This window comes from Chiloscyllium punctatum, chromosome 18 (genome assembly GCF_047496795.1).
Source record: "Chiloscyllium punctatum isolate Juve2018m chromosome 18, sChiPun1.3, whole genome shotgun sequence".
NCBI lineage: Eukaryota > Metazoa > Chordata > Chondrichthyes > Orectolobiformes > Hemiscylliidae > Chiloscyllium > Chiloscyllium punctatum.
In genome coordinates this window covers 3,392,472-3,415,529 of record NC_092756.1, presented here as the reverse complement: position 1 = coordinate 3,415,529, position 23,058 = coordinate 3,392,472, and positions in this window count along the sequence as shown.

Sequence of the window (23,058 nt, the reverse complement as noted above, 5' to 3'; positions counted from 1 at the left end):
ACACCCCCCTCTCTCTCTCTCTCTCTCTCTCGCACCCCCTCTGTCTCACTCTCTCTATCGCCCCCTCTCTCTCTCTTGCCTTATCTCCCCCTCTCTCTCTCTCGCCCTATCTCACCCCTCTCTCTCACCCCCCCCTGTCTCTCTCTCGTCCTCTCTCGCCCCCTCTCTCTCGCTCTCTCTTGCCCCCTCCCCCTCTCTCTCTCTCTCCCGCCCTATCTCTCTCTCTCTCACCCTCTCTCGCCCCCGTCCCCTCTCTCTCTCCCTCTCTCTCTCGCCCCCTCTGTCTCTCTCTCTCTCTCTGTCTCTCACCCTATCTTTCTCTCTCTCTCTCGCCCGCTCTCACCCCCCCTCTCTCTCGCCCCCTCTCTCGCCCCCCTCTGTCTCTCTCTCTCTCTCTCTCTCTCTCCCTCTCTTTCTCTCTCTCTCTCACCCCTCTCTCTCTCTCGCCCTCTCTCGCCCCTCTCTCTCTCTCTCTCGGCCTCTCTCGCCCCCCTTCTCTCTCTCTCGCCCCCTCTCTCGCCCCCTCTGTCTCTCTCTCTCTCTCACCCCTCTCTATCTCTCGCCCTCTCTCGCCCCTCTCTCTCTCTCTCACCCCCCCTCTGTCTCTCTCTCGTCCTCTCTCGCCCCCTCTCTCTCGCTCTCTCTTGCCCCCTCCCCCTCTCTCTCTCTCCCGCCCTATCTCTCTCTCTCTCACCCTCTCTCGCCCCCCCCGTCCCCTCTCTCTCTCCCTCTCTCTCTCGCCCCCTCTGTCTCTCTCTCTCTCTCTGTCTCTCACCCTATCTTTCTCTCTCTCTCTCGCCCGCTCTCACCCCCCCTCTCTCTCGCCCCCTCTCTCGCCCCCCTCTGTCTCTCTCTCTCTCTCTCTCTCTCTCCCTCTCTTTCTCTCTCTCTCTCACCCCTCTCTCTCTCTCGCCCTCTCTCGCCCCTCTCTCTCTCTCTCTCGGCCTCTCTCGCCCCCCTTCTCTCTCTCTCGCCCCCTCTCTCGCCCCCTCTGTCTCTCTCTCTCTCTCACCCCTCTCTATCTCTCGCCCTCTCTCGCCCCTCTCTCTCTCTCTCGCCCCCCCTCTGTCTCTCTCTCTTGCCCCCTCCCTCTCTCTCTCTCTCGCCCTATCTCTCTCTCCCCCTCTCTCTCTCTCTCTCTCGCCCCTCTCTCTCTTGCCTTACCTCCCCCCTCTCTCTCTTTCTCGCCCTATCTCACCCCTCTCTCTCACCCCCCTCTCTCTCTCTCTCTCTCGTCCTCTCTCGCCCGCTCTCTCTCTCTCTCTCTCGCCCGCGCTCTCTCTCTCTCTCCCTCGCCCTCTCTCTCTCTCTCTCGCCCTCTATCTCTCTTTCTCTCTCGCCCTCTCTCTCGCCCCCCCTCTGTCTCTCTCTCTCTCTTCTCTCTCTCTCGCCCCCTCTCTCTCTCTTGCCTTATCTCCCCCCCTCTCTCTCTCTCGCCCTATCTCACCCCTCTCTCTCACCCCCCCTCTGTCTCTCTCTCTCTCGTCCTCTGTCGCCCCATCTCTCTCGCTCTCTCTTGCCCCCTCCCTCTCTCTCTCTCTCCCACCCTATCTCTCTCTCTCTCTCTCTCTCACCCTCTCTCGCCCCCTCTCTCTCTCCCTCTCTCTCTCGCCCCCCTCTGTCTCTCTCTCTGTCTCTCTCACCCTCTCTTTCTCTCTCTCTCTCGCCCCCTCTCTCTCTCGCCCTCTCTCGCCCCCCTCTCTCTCTCTCTCTCGCCCCCCCTCTGTGTCTCTCTCTCTCTCGCCCCTCTCTCTCTCTTCCTCTCTCGCCCCCTCTCTCTCACCCTCTCTTGCCCCCTCCCTCTCTCTCTCTCTCGCCCTATCTCTCTCTCCCCCCCTCTCTCTATCTCTCTCGCCCCCTCTTTCTCTCTCTCTCGCCCCCTCTCTCTCTCGCTCTCTCTCTTTCCCCCCTCTGTCTCTCTCTCTCTCTCTCTCGCCCTCTCTCTCTCTCTCTCTCGCCCCCTCTCTCTCTCGCCCCCTCTATCTCTCTCTCGCCCGCATTCTCTCTCTCTAGCCCTCTCTCGCCCTCTCACTCCCTCTCTCTCGCCCCCCTCTCTCTCTCTCGCCCCCTCTCTGTCTGTCTGTCTGTCTCTCTCTCTCTCTTTCGCCCCCTCTCTCTTGCTGTCTCGCCCCCTCTCTCTCGCCCTCTCTCACCCCTTCTCTCTCTCTCTCTCGCCTCCTCTCTCTCTCTCTCTCGCCCCCTCTCTCTCTCTCTCGCCCTATCTCTCTCTCGCCCCCTCTGTCACTCTCTCTCTCGCCCCCCCTCTCTCTCTCTCTCGCCCCCCCCTCTCTCGCTCTCTCTCGCCCTCTCTCTCTCTCTCCCTCTCTCTCTCTCTCTCACCCTCTCTCTCGCCCTCTCTCTCTCTCTCCCTCTCTCTCTCGTGCTCTCTCTCTCTCGCGCTCCCTCTCTCGCGCGCTCTCTCTCTCGCGCGCGCTCTCTCTTGCGCTCTCTCTCTCTCTTTCCCCCCCCTCTCTCGCCCCTCTCTCGCTCTCTCTCTCTCGCCTCCTCTCTTGCTCTCTCTCTCAGCCCCCTCCCTCCTTCTCTCTCTCAGCCCCCTCCCTCCTTCTGTCTCTCACCTGTCCCCTCCCTCTCTCGGCCCTCTCTCTCCCTCTCTCTCTCTCCCCCTCCCTCTCTCTCTCTCTCACTGCCTCCCTCTCTTACACATGCTCCCTCTCTATCTCTTGCCTCCCTCCCTCTCTCTCTCGCCCCATTCCCCTCTCTCTCACCCCCTCCCTCTCTCACCTCTCTCTCACCTCTCCCTCTCCCTCCATCCCTCCCTCCCTCTCTCTCTCTCTCACCCTAACTCTCTGTCTCCACCTCCTCGGTGTCTCTCTCCTCCCAGCTCCCTCTTTCCCTCTGACTGAATCTCTCTCCCTACCTCTCTCTCTCTGACATACTCTATCTCCCTGGTCCTTCCCTCTCCCTCTGACCCAGAGACTGGGGGTGAGGCCGCGTTCGAGGGGTGGGGGTGAGATGTGGGAGGTGGGGAAAATAGAGATGGAGTTGTGGGAGGGAGAGAGAGGGGTGTGAGAGGGAAGAGTGGAGGCAGGTGGAGAAAACCAGGGTTGGAGGGGTATGTGTGTGCGAGAGAGAGGGGGATGAGGGAGAGGGTTGAAAAAGAGTGTGTGTGCTGAACGAGAGAGCGACAGAAAGAATTGAGGAGAAAGAGTAGGGGAGAGGTAATGGGGTGTCCAGGCTGCAGTGGTGGGACAGAGGGAGTTAAACCCAGCATCTGAGCTCAGGGCCCGGTGCCCTCCCCTTCCCTGAGGACCAGGACTTGGTGCTGAGTCTGTCTCTCTTCAGCTCAGCTTCTCCAACACAAAGACACACAGCAACATCGGTCACTATGCTGCTCGGCACGCTTTAATAAACATTTTTATTGTTTACAAATGGAAGTGATGGATACAGTCAGTGGGATGGTGCCTTTTCACACTGGCCCCTGAGTTGTGAGAAACATTGAAATGTTTCCCTGTTACCCCCCTGGGGGATAAGGATGGACAATCCAGCGCTACCCTCAGTCTGTTACCATAGCGACAGGCTGCTCCATCGCTGAAACACTGAACTGAAATGGGAAAATCCCGGATGGAGTGATTAATGAGGGAATTTGATTGATGGATGGATTTGGGTGAAGGGATATTTCAGCATATTCTTCAGCTGCTGCCTGAACTTAGTCTGGGTCACGGCATAAATCGCGGTGTTTGTGCAGCAACTGAGGAGCTGTAGCATGAAGCCCAATTCCTGCACAAACCAATCGAGATACACAGACTGATACCCAAAATCATACATCCGGGCCCATATAGAATACAGCATGAATGTTGACCATAACAGGATGAAATTTGCCGAGATCAAAAACAGTAAAATGATGGATTTTTTTCGGTTTCTCATTTCTGTGTCAGACTGAGCGTCCCCATTGGTGTGAGCGCGGAGTCTCCTGCGGGCTCTGCTGGTCACTAAAATGTGTCTGACGGTGAGAACATTGAGCAGCAGAATCAGGAGAAATGGGACACACGGGGTTAGAATGTGGTGGAGGAACTCGATTGTGACCCAGACACTGGAGAATACAACAGCGAGTGTTACATCACAAAACCAGGGGGTGTTCATCAGCTGATACCGAGCCGTGAACATAAAATACCAGGAAATGTTCTTTAAACAGCTCAGCACAGTCACTGCTCCCAGAACCACAGCCGCCGTTTTCTCACTGCAATATTTACTTTTCAGCTTCTGGCAACAAATGGCCACAAACCGATCAAAGGTGAAAGTGACAGTGAACCAGACAGAGCAGTCAGTGGCTGCAAAAAGCAGGACGGCGTGGATATTACACACAGGAACGGAGTCCCCCAGGAAATAAAACTGTTTCCGATAAACAATGGGAATGTGTCTCAGGATCAGGTCGAGGATAATGACCAGGAGATCCGCCGCTGCCATGGCCCCCAGGTAACGTCTGACACATGGAGACAATCCACAATCTTTATAAAGCAGGACGTAGATGGTCACTACGTTAACTGTGAGGAAGGAAAACAAACCCATTATCCATCAGCCTGGAGGCAAAGGGACCCGTTTGATCGGGGACCCAGTGAGATTTTCAAATGTGTCCCTGTATTCAGGGATTTATTAAAATAATTGGAGCTGGAATAACAAATGGGAAGGTTGGAATTACTGACAAAAATGCGACATAAACCACAAGAAACCCTCCCTCCCCAAACACACAGAGACACATCCATAAGGACAGATGGTTTCTCGAACATTCCCACACACTCGATCACTCGAGAGCAGACACAGGTCACTCCTTCCCAGTTCCTAATACGGAGGGTGGAAACGTTGCTGTCCTGAAGAATTCTCTCCCAGTTTCCTGAAGACAAACGGAGTTTGGGAACTCCTGTATTTTGTTCTAAATTGTGATCGATCCTGTGTCGTGGAGAAATGTAAACGCAAGAAAAACGTATTCACCCCTTTAACTGCCTGAGGGGCCTTCGGAACAGTGTCTCCTTCTCCCTGGAACGGGATCGCTTCCCTCGGGATCTTATCGTTTGTTCAATTCACTGACGTCCGGCCGTTCACAAACAATGTCAGAGATCGAACGCTCCGGGGAATGTCAGTTATAGAATGTCAGGGACAGAACATTCCGGGGAATGTCAGTTATAGAATGTCAGGGACAGAACGTTCCGGGGAATGTCAGTTATAGAATGTCAGGGACAGAACATTCCGGGGAATGTCAGTTATAGAATGTCAGGGACAGAACGTTCCGGGGAATGTCAGTTATACAATGTCAGGGACAGAACGTTCCGGGGAATGGCAGTTATACAATGTCAGGGACAGAACGTTCCGGGGAATGGCAGTTATAGAATGTTGGGGACAGAACGTTCCGAGGAATTCCTTGACCTGTCCATGACCTCCCCCCCCCCCCCCCATCCACCCGACCAACATGATGTACTGTGCAAAGGCCACATATCTGTCCAGCATGGGGAGCTGCACTGACCACATCATTGCATTATCTATAAACTGCAGATAGTCTGACCAGCACAGCAGGATGTGCAGTGATCGCACGGGAATTAATCTGTAACCCAGGAGCAGTTACCCTCCCAGCATGTAGGACTGTGTACCCCACCCGAGTGCATTGATCTGTAACCCAGGTGCAGTTACCCTCCCAACATGTAGGACTGTGTACCCCACCGCAGTGCATTCATCTGTAACCCAGGAGCAGTTACCCTCCCAGCATGTCGGACTGTGTACACCACCCCACTGCATTCCTCAGTAACACTGTGTTAGATCCCTGCCCAGTGTGGGGGAATTTGCAGCTCAGGCTGGAAGTGACAGAATGTACAGCTCCCTCCCATTTACAGCTCCATGCCTCCATTGTTGCCCTGACAAGGGGGTGCTGTGGGTGTGAGCATCACTGCCAGAGAGAGATGGCGGGGGAATCAGTTTAAATATCACCACACGGGGAGAGTTTGGGGTATAGACAAAGATGGGGAGACTGAGAGACAGTGTCATGGAAGGATATGTTCCCAGGTTGCAGAATGCTGAAATGTAGACACTTCAATAGCATCCTGTAACATGAGCCTGTCTTCCCAGGAAAGATGGGAAATAAGGATTTTGGTGTGAGGTCAGATGAAACAACAGCTGCTGTGTGGTTTTCAACTTACGTTTGTGTAATTTTAATAAGTGTCTTTTTGAAACAGTACATTTCTGTAAAGTTGGAGTAGGGTGATAAGCAGTTAAGAGAAAGGGGGTCTCAGAGTTGTGAATAGTTGATGTAAAATGTTTAGTTTCAGAGTTAAAAAAATAAATTGATGTTTTTATTTAAACAGTGGAATTTGGGAGTTCTCTGTCACTTATATTTTAACAGTTTACAAGGCAAATTGAGCGTTTCTTTATGTTTAGTTTATATTACCAGATGAGCTCAATGTTGTGTCCTAACAATTACTGTGTTTATCTGTGTGTCTGTGTGTGGGGCAGGTCTGGCAGTCTCTGTGGTGCTTAAAGTGATACAATGCCACCCTCTGCTGGCCTCCAAACGCCACTGCACAGACATTGGCAGAGGGTGAAAACCAACAGGGATTCATTCAGAGAGGGGGAGGGAGAGGGCAGCTGCTCACAGCACCATCCAAACTGATGTCTGATCCATGTACTGATCTAAATGTCCTTTAAACGTAACTGTCCCCGCTTTCCTTGATTTTGTCCATTGATTTTTATGTCGTCGTTGTCTACGGGAATACTGCCAGAAGACTGGAGGATCGCGAATGTGGTCCCCTTGTTCAAGAAGGGGAGCAGGGATAGCCCGAGTAACTATAGGCCAGTGAGTCTCACTTCTGTTGTGGGCAAAGTCTGAGAGAGAATCGTAAGGGATAGGATTTATGAACATCTGGATAGGAATAATGTGATCAAGGATAGTCAGCATGGTTTTGTGAAGGGCAGGTCGTGCCTCACAAAACTTATTGAATTCTTTGAGAAGGTGACCAAGGAAGTGGACGAGGGTAAAGCAGTACATGTGGTGTACATGGATTTTAGCAAGGCGTTCGATAAGGTACCCCATGGCAGGCTAATGCAAAATCTACGGAGGTATGGCATTGAGGGTGCATTAGAGGTTTGGATTAGGAATTGGCTGGTTGGAAGGAGACAGAGGGTAGTAGTTGATGGTATAGGTTCATCTTGGAGTGCAGTTACTAGCGGTGTTCCACAAGGATCTGTTTTGGGACCATTGCTGTTTTGTCATTTTTATAAATGACTTGGAGGAGGGGTTTGAAGGCTGGGTGAGCAAGTTTGCGGATGAGACGAAAGTCAGTGGAGTTGTGGACAGCGAAGAAGGATGTGGCAGATTACAGCGCGATATAGATAAGTTGCAGAGCTGAGCAGTAAGGTGGCAAATGGAGTTCAATGTAGCTAAGTGTGAAGTCATTCACTTTGGTAGGAGTAACAAGAAGATGGATTACTGGGCTAATGGTAGACTACTTGGTAGTGTGGATGAGCAGAGGGATCTTGGTGTCCATGTACACAGATATTTGAAAGTTACCACCCAGGTAAAGAGTGCTGTGAAGAAGGCATATGGTGTACTGGGCTTTCGTGGTAGAGGAATTGAGTTCCGGTGTCCTGAGGTCATGTTGCAGTTGTATAAGACTCTGGTGCGGCCTCATCTGGAGTATTGCGTGCAGTTTTGGTCGCCATACTATAGGAAGGATGTGGAGGCATTGGAACGAGTGCAGAAGAGGTTTACCAGGATGTTGCCTGGCATGGTAGGAAGATCGTATGAGGAAAGGCTGAGGCACTTGGGACTTTTCTCATTGGAGAAAAGAAGGTTTAGGGGAGATTTGATAGAGGTGTACAAGATGATTAGGGGTTTAGATAGGGTTGACAGTGAGAACCTTTTTCCGGGTATGGAGCCAGCTGTTACTAGGGGACACAGCTTTAAATTAAGGGGTGGTAGGTATAGGACAGATGTTAGGGGTAGATTTTTTACTCAGCGGGTTGTGAGTTCATGGAATGCCCTGCCAGTAGCAGTGGTGGACTCTCCCTCTTTAGGGTCATTTAAGCGGGCATTGGATAAGCATATGGAGGTTATTGGGCGAGTGTAGGTTAGGTAGGCTTCGGTCGGCGCAACATCGAGGGCCGAAGGGCCTGTACTGCACTGTATTTTTCTATGTTTCTATGCTTTCACCACTTCCTCTGGAGGTTCATTCCACACACAAGCCAGCTTCTGTCTAAAATATCTACCTCTCATGACTTTTGTAAATCTTTTTCCTCGCACCTTAAAATATCCCTCAGTTTTGAATCCCAAACTCTAGGGAAAAGACATCAGTCCTCCCTTCAGCTTCTCTGTACCCCCCATTACTTTATAAACCTCTGTAAAGTTACTGCTTAATCTCATATTTTTCAGTGAAAAAAATCCCAGAAGATCCAGTCTCTCCTTATAGCTCAATCCCTCCTTTCCCAGCAACATCCAGGTTAATCTCTTCTGAAGCCTCTCCAGCTTAATAATATCAAGGTCAGTAATATCAAAGTGAATAGTCAAGGTATTTTCTTCGGGTACGGGGAGACCAAAACTAGAGGACATAGGCTAAAGGTGAGAGGAGAAACATTTAAAAGTGACCTAAAGGGCAGCTTTTTCACCCAGAGGGTGGTGTGCTTATGGAATGGGCGGGCAGGATGACCAGACTGGACACAGTATTCCAGAAGTGGTCTCACCAATATCCTGTACAACCTCAACATGACATCCCAATTCCGATATTCAAAGGTCTGACCGATGAAGACAAGTGTGCTAAACACCTTCTTAACCACACTATCTATATGAGATGCAAATTTTAAAGAGTTAAACCTGACGGCCTAGGTTTCTGTTCTACAACACTGCCAAAGGCCCTGCTTTTAATTGTATAGGTCCTGTTCTTGTTTGATTTACCAAATCCAATCCCTCGCATTAATCCAAACTAAACTCCATCCGCCACCCCTCAGCCCAGTGTGTGATATTACTGCCACCTCACCCTCCCTCTTCAATTTTAAAATGCCCATCCATCTCCAGGAAGCCTGCACACTCCAGCCTTAATTTTCACAAATACGCTGAGCTTGGTTTGCCTTGTGTGGTTAGGGGGAGGAGGGACAGGTTGCATACACAGTCAGTGGGGAGGAGAGGCTGGCAAGTAATCAGCGGCCTGGTATCATTTCATGGTTTTTGGAAGAGGGGAGTCACACATTAGAGGTGGGTAATAGTGATCAGTGTTTTGGGGTAAGAAATTAAGCTCTTCCTTCGTCTCTGGTGTCAGGAATAAATATCTATTTGAGACCCTTCATTGGGCAGAGTGTGAGTGCAAGATTTCTTTCCTTAATACTGCAGACTTCAGATAATAGCAATTAAAGATGGTCATAGTTAATTTCGATAGCATAGCACATACACTCAATATCCTACAGATGAGACAAATATCTTCCATTTGTTTAATAATACAAAGTGTTTTTTGTAATTCAGTAATGGCAACCTGATTATAATCATCCACACCGAGCTGAAAGTGGGCACTGAAAATATGACCCAAAATCTGGATTGGTAGTTGTATTGGGTAGTGTCCCTGTCTCTGAGCCAGAGCTCTGGATTTGATTCCAATTCCTGAACTTGTGTGGTAATGTTCCTAGCTCTGGACTAGAAGGCCTGGATTCAAGTCCTGCCTGTTGCAGAGGTATGTCCCAGCATGTCAGGACAGTCTGATGAACAAACACACAGGAGAATAATGTTACAGCTTTATGAGTATTGCTGAGTGATGCTAGGGGGAGGTGGCAGTAATATCATACACTGGGCTGAGGGGTGGCAGATGGAGTTTAGTTTGCATTAATGAGAGGCATTGGATTTGGTAAATCAAACAAGAACAGGCCCTATACAATTAAAAGCAGGGCCTTTGGCAGTGCTGCAGTACAGAAAACCTAGGCCGTCAGGTTTAATTCTTTAAAATTTGCATCTCATATAGATAGTGGGGTTAAGAAAGTGTTTAACATACTTGTCTTCATTGGTCAGACCTTTGAGTATCAGAATTGGGACGTCATGTTGAGGTTGTACAGGATATTGGTGAGACCTCTTCTGGGCACAAAGGTCAGGGTGTAAAGCCCACAGATGTGTCTCATGATACATCTGAACAAACGGATTAAACTGATTGTAGAATTGTGACTTGATGGAGAAGGAAGAGGTGTCAGTATTGCATTTCAGAATTTAGGCCCAGGATGACTGAATGTACAGCCATTCGTGTTGATTGGAGTCACATTTCGCAGCGTAAAGGTTTATAAAATCAGAATGGTCATGGATAGGTTGAGTCGTCAGGGTTTTTCCCCAGGTTAGGGGCGTCCAAAACTAGAGGGCATTGGTGGAAAGTGAGAGGGGAAAAGTTTTGATGAGGCCGAAAGGGCCCCTTTATACACAGAGGGTGGTATGCGTATGGAATGAGCTGCCAGAGGAAGTGGTGGAGGCTGGTACAACTACAGCATGTAAAAGGCATCTGGATGCTGACAGATCTGCCGAGACTTTCCAGCAATTTCTGCATTTCTTGAAAAAATGCATTCATTTTAACACAGGTATTCTGAATAAATTAAACTTTTTAATTTTTTAATGACACAGGGACATATAAACATATCTTCAAATCGACCAAGGCCATTTTCTGCTCAGGGTATGGCTCTGTGTATGACAGCAGCAATGATGCCCCGACATGGAACAGGGAAGGTGATGGAGATATAGTTTGGACAATGTACAAGGAGACCTCACATGGTCCAGTTTGGGAGAGGATGACATTACTGTGTGATTCAACTCAGTGAGGGAGAAAATGTAACCTGCCTGAGAAGGAATGGCCTATCACACTCTCTCTCTCCTTCATTGTTCCTCATCACAGCAATGTGTGTGAGCTAAAAAAAACTCTGAAATCATCGTTACCATTCGTATTTTGATGGAATCCCTACAGTGTTGAAACAGGCCCTTCGGCCCAACAAGTCAATACCAACCTTCCCAACCCATTTCCCGATATTTACCCCTGACTAATGCATCAAACCTAGAAATCCCTGAACACTGCAGACAATTTAGCATGACCAATCCACCGAACCTATACTGTTTGTGAGAGGAAACTGGAGCACCCATTAAAAGCTCACACAGACAAGGGGAGAATGTGCAAACTCCACACAGACAGTCACCAAGGCTGGAATCAAACCCAAGCCCCTGGTGCTGTGAAGCAGCAGTGCTAACCACTGTGCTGCCCTTTGGGTGATCCTGACCAGAATTCACTGGAATCTCCTCAGTGCCTAAAGCAAAGGGAATTCAGCCAAATCCAACTCTCCCAGGATGAAATCCCATTGCTAGCAGCTGTGTGTGTACAATATCTTCAGAAGCAGAATAACGTTTTGGACAATCTCAATTTTTACTTTTGTCATGAGTTCCAATAATATCTGGACAAAGTTCTTTCAAATTAAATTGCAGAAATTTTGTTAATCTGTGTGTGTTTGTGGGTGTGTGTGTTTGCATGTGTGTGTTTGTGTGTGTGTATGTGTGTGTGTGTTTGTTTGTGTGTTTGTGTGTGTGTGTTTAGAAAGGGAAATATTAGACCATAAGACATAGGAGTGGAAGTAAGGCCATTAGGCCCATCGAGCTCACTCTGCCATTTAATCATGGCAAATGGGTATTTCAACTCCACTTACCCGCATTCTCCCCGAAGCCCTTAATTCCTTGTGACATCAAGAATTTATCAATCTCTTCCTTGAAGACATTTAGCGTCCCAGCCTCCACTGCACTCTGTAGTAATGAATTCCACAGGCCCACCACTCTCTGGCTGAAGAAATGTTTCCGCATTTCTGTTCTGAATTGACCCCTTCTAATTCTAAGGCGTAACGGAAACAATTTCTTAGCGTCCACCCTTTCCAAGCCATTGATTATATAATTGCAATACCCAAACAGTTTGCCATTCATCTTTCAATCACAGTTTGAGTAACATTGCTCTGGATCATAAACGTGTTGTTTTAGCAGATTAAAGAAACTAGCCTGACTTGTTCCTAAAACTGACCCTGGCCCAGTCTGAGACCGATATCATCGGCCATATCACTACCCTGGTTACATTTAATATTTGTTGTGAGCAGTGGAGGTGTGGGACTAGAAAAGGAAACAGTGACCCCAAAAGCTGGGGAACTATAATCTAGTGAGCCTAATGTCAGTGGTGGGTAAGTTGTTGGAGGGGATTCTGAGGGATAGCATTTACATACTTTTGGGAAGGCAAGGGCTGATCGGGGTAGACAACGTGTCTTTCTGCATGGGAAATCATGTCTTATTAATTTGATTGAGTTTTTTGAAGAGGTGACAAAGAAGATTGATGAAGCCAGTTTGGTAGTCGTTGTCTATATGGACTTCAGCAAGGTGTTCACTTAAAGAACAAAGAGCAAAGAAAATTTACAGCCCAGGAACAGGCCCTTCGCCCTCCAAGCCTGAACCAATCCAAACGTACTGTCTAAATCAGTCGCCCAATTCCTAAGCATATGTATCCTTGTACTCCCCACCTATTCATGCATCTGTCCAGACGCATCTTAAATGAATCTACCGTGCCTGCCTCTACCACCTCTGCTGGCAACACGTTCCAAATGCCCACCACTCTCTGTGTGAAGTACTTACCATGTGTATCCCCCTTAAACATTCCAACTCTCACTTTGAAAGCACGATCTCTCGTTATTGAATCCTTCACCCTGGGAAAAAGCCCGTCTCTATCCACCCTGTCTATACCCTTCATGATTTTGTAAACCTCAATCAGGTCCCCCCTCAATCTCCTTTTTTTCTAGTGAAATTAAACCGAACTTACTCAGCCTCTCTTCATAGCTGCTATTTTATTCTGATTGTTAGACAGATGAGTATGGTTTGGTCACAACGGATACAGAGGGAGCTAGTCACAATTGCCTTGAACGAAGAGTGATATTTTTCAGCCTGGAGGCTTGTGAGCAGCAGTGTGCTGTAAGAATCAGTACTGAGTTAACTGCATTTCATCATTTATGTAAAGGATTTAGATGCGAATATTGGGGCCATAGTTAGTAAGTTTACAGATTACATCAGAAAGGTGGTGTAGTAGATTATCTCAGAGTACAACAAGACCACAATTAGATGGAACAAAGGGGCAAGGAGTGACAGATGAAGTTTAATTTAGATAAATACGAGGTTTTGTATTTTGTGAACGCACACCAGGGCAGGAATTATACACTTAATGATAAGGTCCTGGGGCGTGTTGTAGAACAAAGGGACATAGGACTGCAGGCATATTGTTCCTTGAATGTGGACTCGCAGGGAGACAGAGTGGTGCTGAACAAATTTGGGACATTTGTCTTAATCAGTCAGAGCATTGAGTATAGGAATTGTGGTGGGATGTTGTATCTGTACAGGACGTTGGTGAGGCCACTTTAAGAATGCTGCGTACAACTCGGTTTTCTGCAGAAATAACTTACCCGTATGTTCCAGGACTGGAGGTTTGAGCTTTAGTGAGAGGTTGATTAGGTTGAGGTGCTTTCTCCTGGAGTGTCAGAGGCTGAAGGGTGACATTATAGAGGTTTATAAAACCATCAGGGGCATGGATATTCTGAACAGCCACGTTCTGCTCTCCAGGATAGCGGAGTCCAGAACAAGAGGGCATAGGTTGAAGGTGAGAGGGCGAATGATTTAGAAGGGAGCTGAAGATAAATGTTTCACACCGAGAGTGGTGTGTGTACAGAAAGTGCTGTCAGAGGAAGTGCTGAAGGCGGTTACAATCGCACATTTAAAAAAGTATCTGAAAGAGGAGAGATATTTACCAAATGCTGGCAAATGGGACTGGATCAAATTTGATATCTGATCGGAATGAACAGATCGGACGAATGGGTCTGTTTCCATTCTGCATGACTCTCTGATTCTATAAGAGGGATGACGAATAATTCTGAAAGGACCTTTCAAGTGGGAATTCTCTTCACTGGAAGTTTATCGTGCAGCTATGTTCACATTGATTGAAAGCTGCATTAGTTAAATATTTGACAGAGAAGTGAGTCACGGATAATGGGATATAGACAGGAAAGTGGGGCTGAGACCCCAACCTGATCAGCCACAACTTTAGTACTTGGTGGAGAAGGTTCAAAGTGTCTAATGACCCACTCCTGCTCCTCAGTCCCATGTTTCTGTGTTCCATTCAGCCCCTCATACCTGCTAGACAGGTACAGTTGGAGGCCACTCACTCCTATAATCTGGTGCACAGAAACAGAGGAGACCATTCAGCCTCTCAATACTGTCACACATGCTTTGAAGTGATTTGGGAAAAGTAATTGGAAAATCCAGGCACAGGTATGAAAGAGGCCCCTCATCTCTCTTTACAGAGCTTCCCCTCTCTGCATTTGTTGGTCATGTTGTAGACCCAGATTCACTGTGAATACAGCCCCCATACCTCACCCAGAGTTGGCTCACAAAATCCTCTGGTCTCCCTGACTGCAATATTCAGTAATTGCACATTCATGAAAGTAACACCCACTAACTCTCCAATAACAGAATGGGAGAACATCAGAAACAGGGGCAGGTTGTTCACTCCCCAAGCCTGCCTTGCCCTTCAACTAAGATCATGACTGATCTGCTCTTGGTCTCAAATCCTCTTTCATACCCAATTCTTCATAGCCCTCACCTCTCTGTCAGGTCAATATCCGTCTACCTCCTCTTCAAATACTTTCTCTCATCTAGCTTCCCGAACACTCTTGAGAACAGAAATCCTGACATTCAATCCCACCTGTTTGAAGAAAACACTTGCTGCTCCTATGTCATGGTTTATTGATATGAACGAAAGAGGTTGAGACAAGGGTTCCGGTAAAAATGACTGGTCCTGATATCAAGGCAGTGGTTGACTTTTATTGACATCAAGGATCTTAACAAAACTGAACTTAATGGGAATCAGAGTAAACTCTCCAGTGTTTGGGGTCAAACATGGCACAAAGGAAGATGTTCATCATCTCAGTCCTGGGTCACCTCTGTGGGAGATCCTCAGGGTATGTTCCTCTTCACAAACAGCTTCAGCTGCTTCATCAATGTCTCCCCATCCCCACCCTTCCCCACCATAAGATCAGAAGTGGGGATGGTCACCGAAGATGCCACAATATTCAGAACATTTTGTTCCCCCCTCAGCTCCTGAGCTGGTCTGTGTCCATGTGCAGCAAGACCCAGACTCCATTGAGACTTGTGCTGTTAAATGTTTCGTAACATTCATCTACCAGCGCTGCCTGTCACTGCACATTGCCACAGTAAAATAAGAGTTCATTCAGCACCTCACGCTAGTTTCACAGGAATATGAGGAAGTCGTTCAGCCCATTGACACTATTGGAGAAGAACAGGGACAGCCCATTCAGTGCCTCCAGCCTCTTACTCAGGAAGAGAAGGAGTCTCGTGTGATGGACCACACGAGAGCCCCTCGAAAATATTTGAAGGCGGTCACCTAGACTCAATACTTTTTTTTATTTTAAAGGGAATATAAAGTGACTGTTCCAGATGCAATGTGACAGGTCAAACTACTCGGTGTAAAGCTAAACACAATTTATTGAAACGGGAAAGATAAAATGAAAGCAAAGAAAGAGGAATTTAGAAAATCATAATTCCATTCGACAAGTTAACAGAATAATAAATCTAGGATCTATTACTAATGAACTGTAGCAATATAGGAAAATCCCAAAAACACAGCCCCTGGCAGAAAGGAAAATTCAGACATAGATTGTCACAAAACTTTCTCGAATCCGGGAATTAAAAACAGCACCAAGAGAAAATTCAGAGAGAGTAGCAGCCAGGAGATAGTCACTGAAGATTCCAACTCTGTGCAGACCCCAATAGTTTCTGATGTTACTGTGAAACCAAAACCCAGAGATCGTAATTTGTGAGAGCTGGCCACACCCATTCAGGCTCCATTAAAATAAACCCAAAACCTCCCTAGCTGTTTACTCAGTGGTCTTAACTAACCAGTTTGGTAACGATCATTCAATCTCTCTCTTAAAAGAAACCAGGACAAAATAACCTCTCAAAGCCTGCAGCATCATCACACTTGTCAGTACATCGAGCTGTCAAACAGGAACAAGGGGTAACCCAATCAGGTCCTTGGTCCTGTCCAATCGGAAGAGGAAGAAGCCATTCAAACCCTTGAGTCTCTTACACACGAACAGGAGGAGGCCATTCAGCCCCTAAAGCCACTTCCACAGCAACAGGATGAGGCCATTCAGCTCCTTCAGTCTCTTACACAGGAACAGAAGGAGGCCATTCCCCCCTCAACGCACTTGCAAAGGGACAGAATGAGGTAATTGATGCTGATTTCTGATGAATGGCTTATGCCCATAACATGGATTGTCTTGCTCCTCGGAGCTGCCTAACCATCTGTGCTTTTCCAGCAATCTACTGTCTACTACAATCTCCAGCATCGGCAGTCCTCACTGTCTCCAGATTGATGCTCCAATATGACGAACAAATGGAGCAGATGCACAGCAGTGCACAGACAGACTGCTCCACGTTGTTCCTCCTGGCTCCGTTGCTCATGATAAACACGTGGGACTTTAACGTGGTTTTCTAGTGTTGAGGAGGGAAGCCATATGTCTTGTGTGAAGTCTCAAGAAGGCACCTTCCATCTCAGGGAAGCCAGCCTTTCTCTATGCAGGGTGAAGCTGGTGGGAATGGTTACCTGTTTCAGATCGAAGATATTATGGCTGATGTTGGGGATTGTGAACAACATGGCGTTCAGTACGGGTTCACATGCCAACAGCACAATAACATGGGGAGAGTTAATTTAGGCATATAAACTATTAGGAAAGTCGCGTTAGACTGATGAATCGACTCTCTGTGTTCAAATAATGCTGATCTTGCTCATGTTGATCTTGTCGAGTGCTTGTCTTGTGCAGTGTATCGTGTATGCCTTACTCTGTCCAAGTCTATTTCCACCCTATGATCTGTCTGGCCATGCTTACTATGATCTGCCTCCACTGCTCATAAACAAAGTGTTTCCCTGTACTGAGGTACACGTGACAATAAATCAGATCAATCAATCCTGTGTAAAGTATGGAATTTCTCTCCCTATCAATGTGTCTTTTGGAAATATACCTGCTACACCCCTGTTTCAGCATCACCATTTCAGATTTTACAGCTTGCAGATTAAACTCTCAGGTTCTTTACTCTACCCTCATGATACCGCCATCTGTATCTGTGGGAAGGATATCATTCCTTACAAAGGACATCAAATCTGTACAGAGCGCCCCAAATGCTCCGTCAGCAAGGCTCTACAACAGCAGGAAGATGGCTTTACTTATGTACTCGAACAATCTTACAATGAAGGACAGCATATCATTGTCTGCACCCATTACTTACACAGGGTTTGATTCAGACCGGTCAGCATAGACTTGTGAGTGGGAGATCATGCTTCCCAACTTTGTTAGAGTTCTTTGATGAAGTGACCAAGAAGGTTTACGAGGACAGAGCTGTAAATTTAGTCTCTATGGATTTCAGTAAGGCCTTTGATTTTGTTCCACATGGCAGTCTGCTCTAGAAGGTTCCTTCACGTGGAATGCTGGGGGAACTGTCCAATCGGATACACAGTTGGGTTGATGGTCGGAAGCAGAGGGTTTAGTGGAAGGATGAGGGCCAGACTGAAGGCTGTGTCCATTGCTATTTGTTATCTATGACTTAGTTGAGAATGTACAAGGCATGATTTATACGTTTGCAGATGACACTAAAATACGTGGTAGCGTGATCAGTGAGGAAGTTTATCAGAAATTGCAGCAGGACCTTAATCAGCGGGGGAAGTGGGCTGAGAAAAGGCCAACGGAATTTAATATAGATGTGTGAGGTCTTGCATTTTGGAAACTCAAATCAAGGTAGGAGTTTCACGGTGAATGGGAGGGTCTTAAGAGGTGCAGTGGGCAGAGGGACCTTGGTTTTCACGGGCACAGTTCGCTAAGAGTAAAGTCACAGGTAGACAGGGCAGTGAAGAAGGCTTTTGGCACATTGGCCATCATCAGGCCGGACATTGAGGATAGAAGTTGGGTAGTTACGTTGCAGTTACACAGGACTTCGGTAAGGCCACACTTGGAGTATTGTATTCAGTTTTTGTAACCTTTTATAGGGAGAATGTTATGAAATTAGAAAGAGTGCAGAAGAAATTTACAAAGACATTGCCAGGACCCAATGGTCTGAGTTATAGGGAGAGGTTGGACAAGCTAGGACTTTTCTTTAGCATGTAAGAGACTGAGGGAGTCCTTATAGAGCTGTATAAATTCATGAGGGGTATGGATAGGGTGAATGCTCTCAGTCTTTTTCCAAGGTGTACAGAATCGAGGATTAGAGTGGATCAGTTTAAGGTTAGAGTGGAAGGAATAAAAGGGAACCTGAGCGGCCACATCTTTACACAGAGGGCTGGTACATGGATGAGCTGCCAGCAGATGTGGTTGGTGGTGGGGCGGGGGGGGGGGTGGTGTACATTAACAACATTAACAACACTTCAATGCATTTGGATAAATATGTCAATAGGAAAGGACTGGAAGGATATGGGCCAACTGCAGGGAAATGGGGCTAACGTGGATGGACATTTACAAGGTGAAGATGAACCCCTCTGTTAATAAAAACCAAACACCCAGAAAAGCTCACCTCACCTCGTAATCTGTTAAAGTATGAGTGACACCGATCTCCTATATTCCACTATTTAAACAAAAATTAACAAGTGTGTTTCTTAACTTTAATAGTGAACACTAAACAACAACTATTGACAAATACAAGCCCCTCTTTTCTTAGCGACTTACTATCTGACTCCAACTCTGTAAAAATATGCTGTTCCAACAGCCCACATATAAAACATTACAATCTCAAGAGCACGCAGTCTCTATCTTCCCCACTGTGTTCACTCTTCCAGCTGCTGATCTCCCCGGGTCCTTTTTTTTATTGCAAGTAGGTTTACATGAACATGTGTCTTTGATAGAGAGTGTTTGAGATGGCCAGTTAGCACTGCTGCTCTACAGCAGTTACGCTGCTGTTGGATGGCAGTAGCATCAAATACAATTTTCAAAGGGTTTCAGAATATTTGGTGTAGCTAAAACAGGTGCGGTGATTAATCCTGCTTTAAAATTCTCAAATGCCTCCTGGCATTGTTCTGTCCACCACAATTCTGTGTTCTCCTTTAATAAATCCATCAGTGGTGCCCATACGCTGCTGAAGTTTGGAACAAAATTCCGATACAATCCACTTAGTTCCAAACGTTGAAGCATCTCTTTCTTCGAGGATGGTCGTGGACATTCCTCAAAGCGCTTTGTCTTTGTGTTCCATGGGGTCAACCTTCCATGTCCAATGTAATGTCCCAAGAACGTCACCTCTGCCTTCGCGAATTCTGTTTTCTTTAACTTTATTACCAAGTTTGCTTCTTGTTCAACATGCTCTGCTAACTGTAACATGTGAGCTTTTAATCACTTGCTAAAGATCACCACATCATACAGATAAACTACACAATTTGTTCATCTGGCCACAGCTCAGTTCCTGAGTCATAAATGTGTCTGGAGCATTATTCATCCATATAAAATACTCGATAAAATTTTTGGTCATCTCCAGTATCTTTACTAGATAGCTGAACTGACTCCACATTTTTGTTAATTTGAAAGGGGCCACTAAACCTGGCTTTGAAGGGATTACCTACCACTGGTGGCAATACTAATACGTCATCCCCACGGGATATCCTCAAAGTTTCAGAGTTTTTATCTGCCACCTGCTTCACTCTATGTTGTGCTCTTCAGATACTATTCAGATATAGTATTTAGCAAACTCACCTACTCCATCTCCTCTCTCCTTCACCTCACACACAGAATCCAAGTGTGAGATTTCCAACTTCGGTCCTGTCAATTTATATTTAATTAATTTCAAAGGGCCTCTCACTTCATGTATGAATATTAACTCAAAGGAAGTAAAGTGAGTAGATTTATTTGGGGCATCTCTAATGGCAAACAATATAATGGGTCAACTTTTTTCAATCATTCGGGCAATCATAACAGTACGCTGATAGCATGGTCTTCAGCATCTGATGCTAACTTTCCAAGGCTCCCTGGGATTCAGGATCCGATGCACTTGATTTAAACTGCTGCATGCTGAACCTATCCATGACTTCCTTTAACAGCTGAGCTGTAAAATGAGACCCTTGGTCTGACTGAATCTTACTGCCTAGCCCACAGCGAGTAAAGAAAGCTACCAACCTCTCCACCTCCCTTTTTATCTTAACATTCCGTAATGGAATTGCCTCTGGAAATCTGGTAGACACATTCATTATGGTCAGCAAATATAGTTTTCCACTTCTATTTTAGGAAGCGGAGCTACACAATTAATCATAATCCACGTGAAATGTTCTTCGAATGCAGTAATTGGCACGCAAGGTGCTGGTTTTATTACTGCCTGTTACTTACCTACCATTTGGTATGTATATCATGTGCAAAAAATAACCACGTCCTTGTGCATTCCAGGCCCCGAGAAATGCTTCTGTACCTTAGCCTGAGTCTTCTGTACACCTAAGTGACCGCCTGCAATTCGTTTATGTGCTAGCCATAACATTGTATGCAACAGGTAACACAATGTGGTGTACTTCAGCCCATGTCCCTTCTGCAGTAACCTATCAGGGTCTCCATTTTAATTTAATGATTCTATCTTTAGGTTTTAACGTTCAACAATATATTCTGATTCCTTTTCTGTGTGTGCGCATGTGTATGTGTGTGTGAATGTGTGTGTATATATCTGTTGTAAGTCCATTAGCCTTTCTCGACTAAACACCTCTGCCTGTTCAGGGTTTTCCTGCACCGTTACATCAAACAGGGTGTCAGTTCACTGAGCATCAATTCATATGTCTTTTTCTTTCGTTTTTCCTTCCTGCTGTAACTTATGACAGTGGGATCTTGTTACTACACACTCTGGAAAGATTCCTCAGTATTTGTCTTATAACACCCCAATTCCCTAGACTTCTGTTGGCTTCTCTACCACAAGGGGTGCGTCTCCCACCTCACCTCCTGCTAAATCGTTCCCAAGAACAAACTGTATTCCTGGAACTGACACTCTGTTACTCACTGTCACTGTTACTTCCCTAATCTTGATTTGGCATTCCATCCTGATGTTACACAAGGGAATGCTTAATTTCTGTCCCCATTCCACAAATTATCACACTCTTGATTAACATGCCAGAAAGAGTGAAAATACTTTCATCTCATAGTATTAGCGGCCGAGAGAAATTGAGGACTACAGATGCTGGAGATGAGAGTTGTAAAGTGTGTGGCTGGAAAAGCACAACACGTCGGCAGCATCCGAGGGGCAGGAGAGTTAACGTTTCAGGTATAAATCCTTCATCAGGAAGGTGGGGGGTAAGGGAGGGGGAAGGAGGTTGAGAAATAAATAGGAGGGTGGGGGTGGAGCTGGGTGGAAGGGAGCTTGGAAGACGATAGGTAGATGCAGGTGGGGTGTGATGGTGACAGGTCGGACAGGAGGGTGATAGGACTCCTATCGGTGGTAGGACAGCTGGAACCCTTAAACTGTGCAGCATCAAAGTTGACTTCACCAAATTCCAAATCTCCCCTCCACCAACCTCTCCCAGATCCAACCGTTCAATCTAGCACTGCCCTCTTGAACTGCCCTAACTGTCCATCTTCCTTCCCACCTAACGACTCCAACCTCCCCTCCAACATATCCCTATTACTCCCACCTACATCTGCTTATTGCCTTCCCAGTGACCCTCCCACCAGCTCAGCTACTCCCCTCGTATTTATCTTTCAGCCCCATTGTCCCCCAAGCGGGAAAACGGAGGACTGGGAAGCTTTTAAAGAACAACAGAGGATTAGTAAGAAGGAAATACGCAGAGAAAAAATGAGGTACAAAGGTAAACTGGCCAAGAATATAAAGGAGGATAGTAAAAGTTTTTTTAGGTATGTCCAAGGCAAAAAAATAGTTAGGACAAAAATTGGGCCCTTGAAGACAGAAGCAGGGGAATATATTACTGGGAACGAAGAAATGGCAGAGGAATTAAATGGGTACTTCAGATCTGTGTTCACTGGGGAAGACACAAGCAATCTCCCTGAGGTAATAGTGGCTGAAGGACCTGAACTTAAGGGAATTTCTATTTGCCAGGATTTGGTGTTGGAGAGACTGTTAGGTCTGAAGGTTGATAAGTCTCCGGGACCTGATGGCCTGCATCCCAGGGTACTGAAGAAGGTGGCTCGGGAAATCGTGGATGCGCTGGTGATTATTTTCCAGAGTTCAATAGAATAGGGGTCGGTTCCTGAGGATTGGAGGGCGGCTAATGTTGTGCCACTTTTTAAGAAGGGTGGGCGGGAGAAAGCAGGAAATTATAGACCAGTTAGTCTGACCTCAGTGGTGGGAAAGATGCTGGAGTCTATTATAAAGGATGAAATTACGGCACATCGGGATAATAGTAACAGGATAGGACAGAGTCAGCATGGATGTATGAAGGGGAAATCATGCTTGACTAATCTTCTTGAATTTTTTGAGGATGTAACTCGGAAGATGGACGAGGGAGATCCAGTGCATGTAGAGTACCTGGACTTTCAGAAAGCTTTTGATAAAGTCCCACACAAGAGGTTAGTGAGTAAAATTAGGGCGCACGGGATTGGGGGCAAAGTACTAGATTGGATAGAGAATTGGTTGGCTAATAGGAAACAAAGGGTAGTGATTAACGGCTCCATTTCGGAATGGCAGGCAGTGACCAGTGGGGTACCGCAGGGATCCGTGCTGGGACCGCAGCTTTTTACAATATATGTAAATGATATAGAAGATGGTATCAGCAATAACATTAGCAAATTTGCTGATGACACAAAGCTAGGTGGTAGGGTGAAATGTGATGAGGATGTTAGGGGATTACAGGGTGACATGGACAAGTTAGGTGAGTGGGCAGATGCATGGCAGATGCAGTTTAATGTGGATAAATGTCTGGTTATCCACTTTGGTGGCAAGAACAGGAAGGCAGATTACTACCTCAATGGTATCAAATTAGGTAAAGGGGCTGTTCAGAGAGATCTGGGTGTGTTTGTCCACCAGTCAATGAAGGCAAGCATGCAGGTACAGCAGGTCGTGAA